We start from the raw sequence: 7,874 nt of genomic DNA on the forward strand, positions 1-7,874 counted from the left end.
AAGGTATGACCCCTGAGGGGGCACGACCCCCTCGTGGGGTGAGGAGGAGGGAACCTGTTGTTAATTTTTTGACAGCTCATCACTGCTCCCACAAGGCTACTGATGTCAGTTCTCAAAGACCTCTAGAAAGGCATTGTCGAGCTGTTGAGAGATTTTCACAAAAGAAACAGCGTAAGCACCCAACTGCTTGTTTTTAGATTTACACAACTTCCTGGTTCCTAATTTCATTGCACCGCATCATCAACCATCACTTCTTAATCATTCATTTACCTGAGCAATATCTGTTTTGTTCACCTTGTCCTCTGCTGACTCCCCTGAGCTGCGTTCGTCTTCCACCTCTGGGGGGTGAACTACAAGAGGCCTTCATGCTCATCAGGTGCCTCACGAGAGTTTGGGTTTCAGGTTCTGGCGTATCCACCAACAGCTGAGTCAAAGGGCCCTAGCTGGAACTGTCGCTCACGTAGCTCTTTCTCCACACAAGTACAAAGGCCCTCGGTGCTCACACAAAGTCCAAAGTTCTCACCAGTGTAGTGAAGGCGTCCATGTTTCCACGATTTCTAAAGCACGTGTTCTTGGTAAAAGATGGCCTCTTCTGCCCCGATTGCTGGGACTTATGGGGTGATAGTGCTGAGCTCTGATTGGCAGAGGGCGCTGGGGGAGTTCTTAGAGGGGTGATACGACCCTCTTTTGGGCAGGTCACCCTGCCCTGGAACACCACTGATTGGTCAAATCTGCTCTCAAGGGCGGTGCTGTGTGGCAGAAACCCATCATGATTCGCAGAGAGCAGTGGAGGAGTTCTTGGAGGGGTCACACGAACCATTTCCGGAGGGTTCGCCATGCCCAGGAACACCCCTGATTGGACAAATCTCCTCTCAGGGTGGGCCTATGGGGGAGGAACCCCGCCTGATTGGTAGAGTGCAGTGAGGTGTGTCCTCCTTGACCCTGGAAGTAATATTCCCCATGGGTGTGACTTCCAGTGACGGGTGGTCAGGGCTTACGGTGTCAAGGGGCAGAGTTTAAGCAGCGAAGGGGAGGAGTTAGGGTTTGATTGACGGTAAGTCCCTTATATATTTCCGGTTTCCATACTACTGAATCTCACCCTGCCGGCATGCCCATTAACAGAAGGGGTCCACTAATTCCACCATCTCCCTAGCAACCAGCGGGCCTTGAAAGCATGGGCCAAATTGGCTGAGAACAATGGCTTGTTGTCCTGGGACACAGAGACTGATGATTAGAGACTGTCCTTGGTGTATGACGTTTAACCCCAGATTCGAAGCTATGACTCTTTAGGGGCCAACATCACACTGTTCCCCTGGCTCTCCATGAACAGATTGACTTTGTACATTCTGCTGCCTGGCTTGGTCTCTTTTTCCCAGAGTGTTGTCCTCCCTCAACTGCGGGTGGGGTTGGCCCCCTAAGCATCAGGTCTTTGACCCTGTATAAGCCTCTCTTGACAGAGTGGAGATCAGTAGCTCTTGTTTCCTCATATATAAGGGTCCAAGGTGGAATACGTGGTCATGACCTGTGTCACCAGCTCTGGAACCAGATGATGAACTGAGTCTTTACTTGACAAACACCCTGATTATCCTTGCACGAAGATGGTTGCTTTTCATGCTGTACGCAACTGGATTCATTAAAGGAGGAGCCAGCAGGTAGATGTAGTCCAAGATAATTTGAAGCAAGGGAGAAGAGCTCTTCCATAATCTGTGTATGACAGTCAGGCTGAACTCTGGCATGTGGAAGAGCAGGATGGCGCAGAGGTGGGAGACACAGGTGTTCAGGATCCTAAGGCATTTTGTTCGGGATGTGATGCTCAGCACTGCTTTGAGGATCGTCGCATTAGAGAGGAAAATGAGCAGCGAGTCTAACCTCACCGTTATGACTGTAAAAAACAAGCCATAGATGTTGTTGACTGTGATGTCCGAAGAAACCAGCTTCATGACATCCTGGTGCAGGCAGTAGGAATGGGAGAGGACATTGGCTCAAAAGAATTAGGACTGTTCCAGGAGAAAGAGGAGTGGAAATATTACTGCCACTGCTCTTAGCACAAATACCAATCCCATCTTGGCTATTCTTGACAGGATTAAGATGGAGGCATATCTCAGTGGATTACAGATTGCGATGAAGCAGTCAAATGCCATCAACAAGAGCACAGAGGATTCAATGAATTGCAGAGAGTGGATGAAGAACATCTGGGGAAAACAAGCATCAAGGCTGATCTCTCTAGATTTTAAACAAGAATAGGCCCAGTACCGTCGGTATGGTGGCTATCAATAAGCCAAGATCTGTGATGGCCAACATGGAAAGGAAAATGTACATGGGCTCATGGACGATTGGATTTGTTTTTATAATGAACAGAATGACTGAATTTCCTATTATCGAAATAGCATACATGAAGCAGGAGAAGACAGAGACCCAGAGATTGACGTCTTCCTGCCCAAGTATCCCAGTGAGAAGGAACACTGCAGGTGTGAATTTGGTGTCATTGACAGCTGACATACCGTACTGGGCAAGTCCGAGAAGTTTTGAACTTTCCTTCTTGAAAGGAAGGGGAAGAGGAAAGTAGATGATATTTAACGAGACATCTTTCTGCTCTGAGTGCAAATCTAGGATTCCCAGAAGCTCAAGGAAGATCAGAAAAAACATCGATTTGGATTTACACCCCCAATAGGATGTGCCAACAAGAAGATAGGCACTGCCAGACTGGATCAGACCTGCAGTCCTTCTAGCTCAGTAACCAGTTACACATGCATCACGGGAAGATGGAGGAATCCCTGCAACAGGGAGCTAGGAGATTAACTGCTCCAAGGGAAAGTTTCCCCCAGGCACCCACTAGTTAGACATATTTTGTGGTGTAAATCCAGTCCCTCTTTGAATCCAGCTAATCCCTTGGCCCCATTTATATCTAGTGGATCAGTTTCACAGCGTATTTGAGCACTGTGTGAGTTTGCAATAATGACATTCACACAGACACCCTTTCTAGCCCTCAACTTCAAAGTGTGGCCCATTGTATCATGACATGTGTGTACACATATGGCAAGTGCATGGTGCAAATGGTCATTGTGTTTATCTGTCTTGCATTTAAGTTATTCATAAATTTGTTTCATTGCCTCATTATGTACCTTATTTTTTTTTCTCTGCTCATGTGAGTTCAAATTATGCCACTGCCTCTTTGCAGCAGATGGGATAAATTTTCAGGGTCTGGTTCTGAATTCAATAACGACATCACTCCAGATTTACGTGTGTAAATTCGATCAGAACTGGGATCTATTAACTTTCCCTTACCAAATGCTCCCAGTGATAAACTCTGACCCCAAGAATCCCTCCAAGAGAAGCTGAAGTGCTTTGTCCAGCCTATGTTGACTGAATCCAGAGAGTTTGATCATCCTACAGGTTCCCCTTCCTCCTCAGAGGACCCGCATCTCGTCCTCATGCAAGGGATTGTAGTTATCTGGTAAGCTACAAGTTAACATGGACTGTTACTTCAGCTGCATGAGGGAGGGGTTGGCATCGCAAATGGGTGAATAGTGCAAACACTAGGTTTGCACTAATATCCAGCTGAGTATGCTAGTTACTTCAATCATGCTTTTTTAACAGGTGATGGAGGTAAATTACATAAAAAACTATCACACTGCTCTTTCCTGCACCTCAGCTCTCCTCTTTGCTGAAACACAGACCAGCGGTTCTGTTTTCTCAGGACTTTTTGGAAAGTCTTGCACGGCTATTGTAGAGTTATTGTGTGCATGACCCTAAATATAAGTATTACAAATGGCTTCTGGTCAGTTAGCAGGGATGAGTTCAATACAGCTGTTCACTGAACAGAGAGTTAATAGCACAAAGCCATTGCAAACAGTTACCACTGCTCCCTCCTGTAGCAATTCCAACAACTCTGCCGCTGGCTTTCAATATGCAGACATGTCATGAAATTTGTGTTTGTAATATTTGTATTACAATGAAAAGTTTTGGCATAACATTCACACAGCTGTACTTTAGCACACACATGTCAACCACAGGTACAAACCCAGCTGGACCTATTGAGCAGGCACAGTGCTCGGTGCTACAGCCACATTGAGCGGTAGCCCAGGGCCCAGTCTGAGGGTGGGAGAATGGTGAGATTTCACCCCATGAGAAAGGAAGCTACGAATCCTGACATTTGGCCATCGGAAACCAGAGAAGGGAAAGAGTTGAACATAGCCCTGTAACTCTGAGGGGTAACTTCAGGGCAGAAGTGCTGGAGCCTTCAGCCAGTCAGGAAACAGAAATACAGGCAAGTCGCATCTCAGGCTCATTTAAAATGCACGAATTCAGCTTTGTGCAGTTGGTAAAAACAGGGAAAAAAAGAAAAATTACAATATAAAACCTGCATCTGTAGTGCCAGCGATTCCACTCATCATTCAACTCAATGAGTGTTTCACCATTAGTGGTTTTCGCTTTACGTGCTAACCCTGGAACGGAACCCTCGCATAAAATGAGACTTGCTTGTTGGCCCTCAGAACAACTCAGCTCTGAATTCTTGCATCTACAATCCAGTCAAAGAGTAAAATTGTTGAAAATGCATTTGCTGATTTAATTTCCAGCATCAAATAGACCTGATGCAATTTGGGAAGTAGTCACTGATATTCCGTGGGGTCTCTTCTTCCTCAGCGCCTGGCAGGATTGGGCCCAGAGCACACAGCGCCTCTACAAATGGGACTCCTTGAGAAATCATTGCTCAGGGAATCAGGGTTTTAGCACTGTAAGCTCGCTATGAATGTCAGATTTCTGTGTAGATTGAATTATTCACCGTGGAGCATGGGCAGATGTAGTGGAGGGGTTCCCAAGCTACCTACTGCTACCTGCCCTCCATCCCCATCACTGAGTCACCCCAACAGCCCAGCTGAGCCCTCTGCCGCTGCACAGAACATCAGCAAATGGAAACAGTTTGCAGCCTTTACACATCATTTTGCATTTTAAAGAGAGTGAAACCTGCCAACGTCCCCAATTCCTGCTAAAAGGGGAGCCGCTGATGCCAGAGGTCTTCTCCCTAAAGGACAAGGAGTCATCAGAGAGGTTGCAGGGCAGCAGGCAGCATCTGTTCAGATAGAGAGGCACCTGTCTTTATGAAGCATGTTCCCAATATCCCTTAGGGGTCACTTCACCATCAGGGACACTTAGCTGCTTGGCTTCCTGTGCAGCAGCTATAAACTAACGCTACCCAATGAGACTGCAGAACCAGCCCTGCTGCAGGATGTCTTGCTGGAATTGGGGCTTCTCATCCCTGTTACTCACATGGCTACTTCGAGGGTGGCCGAGTGGTAATGATGATGCCATAACAGCTGTGATCTTGCTGAAATAAACTAAAATAGAATAATAATATTAATATAGGAGCAGATTTCTCTGCAGCAGCCCCCTTTTCTGCATTACACATCCAGGGGGCTGACCAGAGGACAGAGAATCCACAAGTCTCTGTACATGGAAATTTCCCTCAGCTCGTTCCAAGAGGGGAGCTCCCTTCCCTTTCCCTGAAGAATGAAAAGGGGAGACCCAGGAATCCCCAAGATTATGCCCTGATCTCAGTGATCCATTGGGAGCTAGGGTCACCCACGCACAATCTCTTGGCCTCCCCAACTACTCCAGGACCCTCACCAGCTCCCTGGAAGCTCATTAGAGATGTGCTGCAAGGGCCTGTCACAATAGCCCACAGACATTGGCAGATTGGTTAGCACAGGTGAGGGGGAGGGATAGCTCAGTGGTTTGAGCATTGGTCTGCTAAACCCAGGGTTGTGAATTCAGTCCTTGAGGGGGCCATTTAGGGAAGTGGGGATTGGTCCTGCTTTGAGCAGGGGGTTGGACTAGATGATCTCCTGAGGTCCCTTCCAACCATAATAATCTGTGATTCTGTGACTGGTTGGGAGGTTTTGACCTTTCCATATCCAGAGTGCAGCCACAGACTCCACCAGTACAGCCTTCATTTATGTTACGAGGAAGAAACAGATGAATAGTCCCAATTTCTCTTGGGGATCCAGGCAGCTGCAGATGGGCAGTATTGTGGAAATTGAAATTTTACAGAAAAATGATCCATTTTCTATGAAATCACACATAGTGCCACGCTCATGGATCATCCAGCACCCAGACTGCTCAGGAAGGGCCAGGACTGCAACTGCAGAACAGCTTTGATCATGGCTCTGCAGCTTTTTTCATGGCATGTAGATTTTTAACCAGAGCCAGGAAAGTGACAGGCCAGGTCTAACGGGAAACAATAGCCACATCCATTCTCTTTATTAACGGCATCAACAGGAATTCTGAAGTCTGAGCAGCCAAGGATACGGCTTTTTATGGGCCAACATCCCACTAGTCCCCTGTCTCTCCAGAAACACAAGAACTTTGTTCATGTCACTGCCTCCCTTGGTCTCCTTCCCCCATTGCACTGTCCTCCCTCACCCGCGGGTCAGGACATCCATCTCTCATTGTGCCAGGGCTTAGACCTCATCTGAACCTCTCTACAAAGTGGAGATAAGTAGCTCATATCATCTCAGATGTAATGGTCCAGGATGGAATAGGTGGTTGTGGTCCATGTTCTTTGTCTTCTAAGTCACCAGTGCCATAGCCAGGTGATGAACTGACCTGTCACTTGAAGAAAATCCTGATTATCCTCACAGGAAGGTGTTTGCTTTTCATGCTCTGCACGATTGGATTCATCAGAGGCGGGGCCAGCAGGTATACGTATCCCAGGAAAATCTGAAGAGACTGAGAAGAGCTATTCTCGAATCTGTGTATCACAGGCAAGCCAAGCATTGGTGTGTAGAAAAGCAAGACAACGCAGAGGTGGGCCACACAGGTGTTCAGGGCCCTGAGGGAGTCCATGTGGCATGTGATGATCAGCACTGTTCTGAGGATCATCACATAAGAAAAGCAGATGAGCAGCGAGTCTAACCCCACTGTTAAGAGTGCAATGGACAAGTCATAGATTCTGTTGACTGTGATATCTGAACAAGCTAATTATATGACCTCTTGGTGCACACAGAAGGAATAGGAAAGGACATTAGCTCGATGGTATTGAAACCACTTCAGGAGAAAGGGGAGTGGGAATATTAGGGCCATTGCCCTTAGCTCACATACCAGTCCCATCTAGGCTATTTTTGAGGGTGTTAAGACTGACTCATATCTTAAAGGATTGCAGATCGTGACAAAGCGGTCAAAGGCCATCAACAAGAGCACGGACGATTCAATGTATGAAAGTGAGTGGATGAAAAACAGCTGAGCAAAACAGGCATCGAGGCTGATCTCCCTAGATTTAAACAAGAATATGCCCAGTATCGTCAGCATGGTGGTTACCGATAAGCCAAGGTCTGTGACGGCCAACATGGAAAAAAAAAGTACATGGGCTCATGGAGGCTTGGATCTGTTTTTATAATGAACAGAATGACTGAATTTCCTACTCTCGAAATAGCATACAATAAGCAGAAAGAGATAGAGATAGAGATCCAGAGATGGATATCTTCCAGTTCAAGTATCCGGGTGAGAAGTAACACTTCAGAGTTGGATTTGGTGTCATTGACAGCTGACATAATGTACTGGGCAGGTCCCAGGAGTTTTCAACTTTCCTTCCTGAAGGGAAAAAGAACAGGAAACTAGATTATATTTAACAAGACATCTTTCTGCTCTCAGTGCAAGTCTAGAGACTCCCAGGATCTCAAGGAAGATCATCAAAAACACAGTCTTGGATTTACACCACTGATGGGAAGATAGGCACTGCCAGACTGGATAAGACCTGTGTTCCTTGTAACCCAGTAGCCAGTTTCTAATGCTGGAGAGAAAGGTGGAAGAAGCCTTTCAATAGGCGGCTATGAGATAACCTGCTTCCAGGGAAAGTTTCCTCCTGACACCCAGCACTT

The 7,874-nt window shown here is 46.8% G+C and overlaps 2 pseudogenes; both read right to left on the reverse strand.

The window, feature by feature from the left end:
- Nucleotides 1-1,562: 1,562 nt before the first annotated feature.
- Nucleotides 1,563-2,499, reverse strand: LOC127030448 (olfactory receptor 51G2-like; annotated as a pseudogene).
- A 4,107-nt stretch (nt 2,500-6,606) lies between these two features.
- On the reverse strand, nt 6,607-7,547 carry LOC127055226 (olfactory receptor 51G2-like; annotated as a pseudogene).
- Nucleotides 7,548-7,874: the final 327 nt, after the last annotated feature.

This window comes from Gopherus flavomarginatus, chromosome 1, assembly GCF_025201925.1.
Source record: "Gopherus flavomarginatus isolate rGopFla2 chromosome 1, rGopFla2.mat.asm, whole genome shotgun sequence".
In the NCBI taxonomy this organism is placed as follows: Eukaryota; Metazoa; Chordata; order Testudines; family Testudinidae; genus Gopherus; species Gopherus flavomarginatus.